We start from the raw sequence: 9113 nt of genomic DNA on the forward strand, positions 1-9113 counted from the left end.
ACTATTATGACACAATACGATTATTATTGTTGTCATTCCGAAATGTTACCATCAACCGTAGAACGTCCTTGAATCAACACATAATGCAGTTTAACTGTGTAATGTTTTCAACTTCGTGTTCTCCAATGTTCCAGAAAATGAAATATAACCAAGGAAGTTAAACCTCCCTTATAAAATAAGACATGTTCACTATGTTTCAAAATAAGACATAGGCGCCGTCTCGTCTCTGACCATGGCAACACAATACACATTTGACAACAATGTACATGTAAACCGTTCATCTTTTGTCTCTTCCAAAAATTACTTTTACACAACAGTGGGCAGATATTTGAAAAACACTGAGCCGGCCTCCCTCACCACCAACGAAAACGACTATGTTTGCAATGGTGAAATATGTCAGGGTCGAGGTTCTCAATAGTAATTTGGTAAAATTCTGATTAGTAATTGTGACGGTGTTGTTTTTTCCCATGACAAAATAGTACTATAGATCCATGTATTCCAATGTTGAATTCTGTGTTAAAACTTCCAAAGGCCTTTTAAATTATTTTAAATCTACCCGCAGAGTACACCAAGGCTGTAACCTGAGTCCGCTTCTTTTCAATCTTTTGGTAAATGATCTTCCAGCCTCATTGGCATCTCCATTATGTGACCCAGTGTTCTTGAAATATATTCCTATTAATAGTCTTCTATGGGCAGACGATCTAGTAGTTCTATCGAAGTCAGAAACAGGTCTAATAGAATGTCTTAAAAGACTAGATAATTTCTGCTCCTTATGGAAGCTACAGACCAACAGAGATAAAACCAACATGATGGTCTTTTAAAAAAAATGGAAGAACAAACAAAAACCAGCGCTCCCCCTTCAAAATACAGGGACAGACCATAAATATCACAGTCTCTTGTACATATCTGGGTATAGATATTACTCCATCAGGATCTTTCAACCGTGTCACTAAACAAATTAGGCTAAAAGCTCTCCACGCATCATTTAAACTTAAATCTCTTCTGGCATCGAACCATCTATCCCCCTTTCCCTAGATTTGTTTAATAGTCTAGTTAAACCCATCTTACTTTATTGTAGAGAAATACTAGGGACCAATATCCGATGCAGGGACCTAATTCTAAATGGTATACCAGAAAGGTCTAATGAAAACATTAGAGGAACTGTTTGTAATATCTTGTCACCGATACTTGGAACAAACATGAATATAGAATACAACACGGTGTATTCCGTATCGCCCGAGGTGTCGGCCCGACCACGGGTCCAATCGCCCGACGGCCGCGGGAGGGCCGGGACCGAGGACCAGGCCGGGCCGGGCCCTGTCCGGAACCCGTTATCGAACGTTATCGCGGCCCGGGTATGATATAAAGTAATATACCAGCTAACCAGAGACAATGTTATATCAGAACCTTGTTGAAGCTCCGTGTTCATATGGTTGGCGACGAGAAATAAGGAATTGTAGTAAACTAAAAACGTATTCCCAAGTAAAAACTGACTTCAAATTGGAAAATTACCTTTCATCAATCCGTAACAAAGCCTTTATAGTTAACATTACCAAATTAAGAATCAGTTCACACAATTTAGCAATATAAAAAGGTCGTTACCGTATAGTCATATACCAGCTAACCAGAGACAATGTCCCCCATGTCAAGAAAGTGTCGAAGATGAATATCATTTCATAATGACCTGTCCTACATATACATTAGATAGACAAAAATCAATGAAAATGATAACATGCAAAACTGGTAAACCTCTCCCAAAGACATTTTCAACCTACTTATGTAATGTCCCGACTCCATATCTACGTATTTGGGCAAATATATATATGCAATGCATTACAAAAAAGAGAAAGTATTGTAATAGATAGCAACGCCTAACGCATATCATGTCATAAACCGTTTTTTATTCATATTCCTGTAGTAAATTAGTCTCTTAGAATAGACTTGATTGTATTGAACACATTGTAATTGATGCCATACATTGTACCATGTACAACTGTCGAGCAATAAAGTTCATTCATTCATTCATTCATTCATTCATTCATTCATTCATTCATTCATTCATTCATTCATTCTTATATGGCGCCTGCATAATGCAGGGAGCCGACGGACCACACAAAGAAATCTGCTAATTGTTCATAGCAAGGGTTATACTTACTAATATAAACTTAGGGATACACTTAGACCCCATTCATACCAAGGACGTTATATCAGAACCCTGTTGAAGCTCCGTGTTCAGATAAACTCCTTGTTCATACCAGGCTTTGTGTATCCTGCTAGATTTTTAGCGGAATTTATATTAGCTTGGCGTGGCCCAAAAATCAACCAGACTCTGGCGAGGGCAAGTTTTGAGCAGACATCGCCCCCCCCAAAAAAAAACATTTATTCTATTCACTGACTTTTAATCTACCATCCAATCTAGATGTCTTGTCTTTGTGTTGCGTTGCCTGGTACCTACAACGTTTCTAGATAGTAATTCGATGTTTAGGTAGATTTCAGGAGGGAAAATTATTTTCTGACCAGCATTTCCCCTCGCTCTTCTTACAAACGGACTTTGAAAACATACGTGGATCTCTCAAATCGCGCACTTGCGAAACAATAAACATGTATGGTGACGTCTCATTGTTTGGCAGTACTTGCGACGAGTGACATGTGCAGATCCGTAAATTCCCGTACACATGGGTAATGGACCTATCATATCATTACTTTACACGTTGGTTTACCGCAATGAATGCCATTCAATCGACGTTTATATTGTACAGGGTGCGTAGCGCGGTGTGTGTTTATGCAGCTTAGCCTAATGTAATGCTTTTAATACAGTACTATGTTCGTCTAATGTCACAACTAAATCACAAATTACGGCATGAGATGCTGTATCAACAAAACTCAATCATACCTGAAAACTTTGAAATGATCTTTTTTCTTTAACTGACCGTTCTAGAATGTTCTTTAGAACAGGTAAACAAACTGTGACGTAATAATGTGATAGGTCCATTACCAGGTGTCCGGCCGGGTCCGGGGGTTTTACAGACCCGCACACACCGTGGCCGATATGTCCTGCACACACTGGGACACACGCGGACACGCCAAGTTTCACTGGACACGTACAGGCTCGGAAACGTCCGGATATTTTGATTTTCGTGAAGTGTTTCTTACATCTAAGTGTTCATCTCGGATCAGTCCGAATCATTGTAAATGTAGTCATATGTATGACGCCAAGTCATCGGGATCTACACAACCACACTAGCTCACTGAAGCAAAACATGCAAACGCTTTCTTCGTAGAAAAAAAACTGGAAGTCCGTTTATAAAAAAAATACATTATTGTTGCATTTACTCACCTTGTTGCGCAGCGATGCCAAAGACACAGCAGATTGCGACGGCACAACACAGTTGGAATCCTGTCATGTTTTTCTCTCGCTTGCTTTCAAACACGTCAAAAAAAACTAAGGAAGGAGAAGGCACATTAAATGCTTCCCCAATGCTACACTACCGCTTGCCTGCCCTTATGGTTTGATTATGGTTGTCCTGACGGTTAAAAAGAATGGTAGGAATGGTAGTAATGGCTGAGTCAACACGACCCCGCTAGCGCTGTTCCTAGCAATATATTTTCGGTAGAAGCGAGACTACGTCAGGAACAACTCAACTCAGTCAGGAGGTGCGCAGAAAAATCGCATTACTTATCCTGTCAGGGTGAAACCATTGCGATATTAGTTGGGGGGGGGGGCGTCGTAACATAAAGCTAGAGAAAAATCACTGATATGATCAACTTGAATTCTGTCCATTTTTTCGTGGTTAGTGGTAGACATACAAGTACGTCTGTGAGGCACACAGGAGCCAACTAAGATCATAGCTATTAAACTAAAACGTTTATAGTTAACGAACCCCACACCTCCCATCACAGGATAAATGTGCTTCAGCTGTCATAATGAGTAACCGACAGGTGAAACATAGTGAACATGGAGAACTGCACCCGGACTATTATGACACAATCGGTCATTAATGTTGTCATTTTCGGTCCATTCCTGTTTGTATTCGACTTAGGTCTCGACGTACTAGACTTACGTTTGTATTTGACTTACGTCTCGACGTACTAGTCTTACGTTTGTATTTGACTTACGTCTCGACATACTAGACTTACGTTTCTATTTGACGTACGTCTCGGCGTACTAATCTTACGTTTTTATTCGACTTACGTCCCGACGTAATAGTCATTCGGTCACCAGGGGAGGAGGGAATAAATCATTAGCTCAATATATTCGTACATCTTTAACTGTGTCAAGAAGCGAGAAGAAGCTGAACCTTTAAATAGTAGATCACAATAGTGTGTATAGTTTGTGCCATTGCTGTATTCTTTTTGCCCTGTTTATCCATGACCTGTACTTAGGTACTTAACATACCTGTTAGAGCACAAACGTACAATAAAGGTCTTTCATTCTAAATAAAAATCCGCATTTACCTTCGTCATCATCACTGTCGTGTTCCTGGTGGGATGGTTGTTTACTAAAGACTGGCAATAAACTTTATTGTATGACCTAAGCACAAGGTACAAAATATGACAGCTATATTTGTACCACAAAAATGCTGAGACATTACAAAGGGTAGTGAAGTGTTAGACGAGAGGCACACATCCTCGTTCCGGTGAAGTTGTTAAAGACCGCGCTGCCACCATGGCGACGACAAATGACATGGGACATCGCCTGGTAAAAATTAAAACGGAAATATTAATGACATTACCTAAAGGTGACAATAGACGGCGTCACTCTGGAATGCTGAAAACGCCTTTTCACGCTTGTAACAGCGTGACTGGAATAGATTGGCGTGGTATTTCGCTGACGTGAGTCTGTAACTATGCAATTAACCTCGACTGTTTGAAAAAACAAAACTCAAAATAGTTTCCCTGGTCTGTGTCGTTCTTACTCTTACAAAAACTTGAGCGGAAAAGCTGTTGTACAATTTTCTAACTGATTGTCCATTATAGATAAGTGTTGTTTATTATTATAAAGTCATATGAAATAGAATGGTTTGGTGGCCTCATTTAGCCTGTAGAGAGGTATCGCGTCACTAAGTTAGGGCCTGGTCATATACACAATGGGTCGTCCTGCAATTCTAATGTCGTCAAATGTTCCGAACAGGCTGTCACACAAACACATGCCAACAATAAGGACGAGTGACATGAGTAGTCACTATGACAACAATGACAAAAGAAATGACGCAGGTAGCACGTGCGTGGAGGTATGGTATCCTTGAGAAATATATCGCATGAATGAATGACTGAGGGGACCGAGTCTGTATGTGAATAATAATAATAATAACCTTTATTGTACATTATCATATAGCCGGGTGGCGTAGACCAATCAGAGGCCTCCGTTACCCGTGCTTTATTCTCCGATAAACCATGGCTCAGCCGTGCGTTATTCTCCATAAACCATGGGTGAAACCATAATGATATAGGGGTACACAGCTCTTTCTGTTAATATTCATAGCAGTTTCCTGGTCAGACAAAATTATGTTTTTTTTTAAGCTTCATATAAACTAAAATGTGTGTGAGTATAAAATGTATATGTAAATAGATAGAATTTGAACGGGAGAGCAAAAACCATACTTATTTTGACACCCCTACAAAAAGTGGTATCGCCCACATCACCTGACTGAATCAGACCAGGGATCAGACGATTTATTTTTTTTGGTCCGCCATCTTGCCTTCTTTTGTCATGGAGAGTTTGCCTAATTTCTACATGGAAGAGATAACAGACGCGGATTTAGATGAGATATTTGGACCCATGGAGGTCGAGGAACAGACGCTGGAAGCTACACCGGAGACAGAGGTCAGCAGGGTGCGTTTCGCGTGTCTGAACGAACAACAACTTGGCGAGATAGAGGAGGGGCGAGTTGAAAAAACTACTGAATGTCAGTCAACAGGATAGGTTGGTGTGCTTTGGCAGTGTCCTTGCCCTCTCTTCTTAGCTTCTTTAACATTCCTGTGTACACGTTATTTGCTGCCTTGAATTCGGTGTCCTTCAGGATGTTGTATTTGCGATGGAAAGGGGGTCCTGTGAGATGACGGTGTATGGCAGCTCTTAGACATCCATAACTAGCTTTTGCATACGGTGTGCCGTCATCTTTGCGAACCTCTGCGTAGAAGGACCCTGAGCAGTGGTGCCAAGTTTTCTGGAGGAAGCTCCTCAAAGTCTGTATCCAAGTCTCTTGCTGTCAGCCATTCTAAAATCATAATATTAAAAACAAAAGTCTTGTTTATTCATTTTCCACTACACCCACAGGATGTTGATAATAATACTGACTTCTCCGAGACTCCAGCTACCAATAACATATTGGCACACTTATCAACATTATATTCTAAATCAGAGAATTTGCTGTAAAATTCCAGTTCAGTACAGGGCTGTTATAAATTTGGCAGCCTGTCGATATTACAGTAACAATAACATTAGCAAAAGTACAAACCATGATTATAATATTTTGGAATGTATTGTTATGTAAATATTAAGGTTTAATGTTTGAACAGGAATTGTGTTGATTCATTGTGTCAGTTTGGATAGGCTATATGATAATAACGTTAATGCACCGCCTTTTCCTCGGTGTATATGGTGTCATAAATGCATGGTCAGCTGCTATAACCACCTCATAAACCACCTCGTTCGCTTCGCTCACTCGGTGGTTTATTCGGTGGTTATAGCAGCTGACCATGCATTTATGACACCATATACACCTCGGGGCGGTGCATTAACCCTTTATTCATGCCCTATCGGTCTAAGTACAGGTGAACAGATGAAAGGATAATATACATGTTTGTAGTTCAAATTGCTCTAAAACTACACTAATACAAAGGTCCGGCTTCTCGTTTCTTAGTGATGTCAAAAATATAATTTGAAATGGGTTTATTTAAAGCGCATAAGAAAGATAAAGTTTTCAATGTTAGTCAAGTATTGGAAGTACGGGAACGTACTTGTAATATATCTAAAAAGGTCATTTCTATCATTACTATATAAACTACAATCAACGATAAAGTGGACTTCATCTTCTACTTTGTTTGAGCTACAAAATTGGCAAATACTTTCCTTCAGAGGTGTGCGGTTGTGCCTTTCTGTTTCGATGCTGAGTTTATGACAGCTGATTCGTAGTTTGACGATGGCGGTTCTTTGACTTTCATTTGGGATTTTAAGATAATGTTCTTTATTATAAGTAGATTTGAATCGTCTTTACAAGCGCAGTTTGTTCTTTGCGTTTTTGGATTTGTTGTCATTATGAATTTCGCGTAGGAATTTTAGGAAGTAAATGCCTGTGAGGATTGTTGTGGCTTCGGGACTGAGACCCGCCAAGGAGATTTCATTCTCTGTCAGAGCCGCTGACAAGCGGTTTCCAACAAGGTGCAGTGAGTCTCATTTGTCGAAAGATGTTGTCATAAATGACTTATTATGATTCACGGTTAGCAAAATGGACTGTTTACCTGCTGACGTGATTACTACGCTGTGTACGGAAACATAGAGCTTAAAATCGTAAAGGTAATATATTCTTACGTTGAAGATATACAACTTTTGTGGGACTTGAATAAGATGGAAACAAGGTCATATACAATATACTACTCCAAACAAAAGGCTAAAGAAAGGGAAAAGGAATAACAAATGACAGAAACAGAGACAAATAAGTACCTAAAAGTTACGAAATAGAACAAAAAAAACTCATGGCTTAAATATAGTTCAGCCGAAGAAAATTTAGAAAAAATTGACAGTTAAAAGTCAAAGGGTCCATCATCAGAAGCCGGACCCGATGGCATGAAGAAGGAAAAGAAAGTAATAACTATTTCCTGAACTTGGAAAAATGCAAATATATACTGTGATCAGAAATGTATTAACGAATTGATGACAGAAAACAATATACTCATAACAGATACGCGTGAGAATTTGGAGGAAGCAAAAAAGAAATGTTTAAAACACTGTACACATCAAAATAAACACATCCAAATAACGTCATATTTGACCAATTTTTCTCAAATAAAGAAACAAACTTTAACCTAAGCAACAAGAAAAATTATGAAGGTAACATATCCTTACTTGAGGCCCACTCTGCATTAAAAAAAAGATGGCAGAAGAATAGGTCGCCAGGGACAGATGGTCTAACTTTTGAATTTCTCCTGCATTTTTGGGATGATCATACCCGGGCCGCAATAACGTTCGATAACGGGTCCGGACCGGGCCGTACTTTTCGGCCATAACGTTGAAAACGAATTCAAATTTAGATTGTCTAACTTATGATGTAGACAAACACAATCATTACAGTATATTGTATGTAAGACCGATATAACGCTACCTCATACAAAGATAGCATGGGACCGCGCCCTTTTGTCCGACGACGTCTCTGCGTACCTCACACGCTCATATGATTTCCAATAGAGACCGCGCCCTTTGTCAGAAAACTTCACGCTCGTCGGCAATCAACATGAGTTTTCAGTAGAGACCGCGCCCTTTGTCAGACAACGTACCTTGATACATCACGCTCGTCGGCAATCAACATGAGTTTTCAGTAGAGACCGCGCCCTTTGATAGACAACTTACCTTGATACATCACGCTCGTCGGCAATCAACAAGAAAATAGAGACCGCGCCCTATATCAGACAACGTGAAATAAAATATAAACAAGGAAGTTAAACCTCCCTTATAAAAAAACACACAAGGTATATAAGACTCGTGTCTGACCATAACAGCACAATACACATTTGACAACAATGCACAGGTAAACCGTGCATCTTTTGTCTCTTCTAAAAATTACTTTTACACAACAGTGGGCTGATATTTGAAAAACACTGAGCCGGTCCCCCTCACCACCAACGAAAATACCTATGTTTGCAAAGGTGAAATATGTAAGGTCGAGGTTCCCAATAGAAGTTTGGTAAAATTCTGATTAGTAAATGTGTTGTTTTCTTTCCATGACAAAATAGTACTGTAGATCCGATATGGCGCCTGCATAATGCAGGGAGCCGATGGACCACACAAAGAAATACTGCTCATTGTTCATAGCAAGGGTTATACTTACTAATATAAACTTAGGGATACACTTAGACCCCATTCATACCAAGGACGTTATATCAGAACCTTGTTGAAG

The 9113-nt window shown here is 39.6% G+C and overlaps 1 protein-coding gene across 1 annotated transcript in view; it reads right to left on the reverse strand.

Moving 5' to 3' along the window:
- The window catches only part of LOC109465121 (low-density lipoprotein receptor-related protein 4-like), a 25208-nt gene that overhangs the window by 16000 nt on the left and 95 nt on the right, over positions 1-9113 (reverse strand). The window lies entirely within an intron of this gene.

The sequence above is a fragment of the Branchiostoma belcheri genome, unplaced genomic scaffold (assembly GCF_001625305.1).
Source record: "Branchiostoma belcheri isolate BF01 breed outbred unplaced genomic scaffold, Haploidv18h27 scaffold149, whole genome shotgun sequence".
Lineage (NCBI taxonomy): Eukaryota > Metazoa > Chordata > Leptocardii > Amphioxiformes > Branchiostomatidae > Branchiostoma > Branchiostoma belcheri.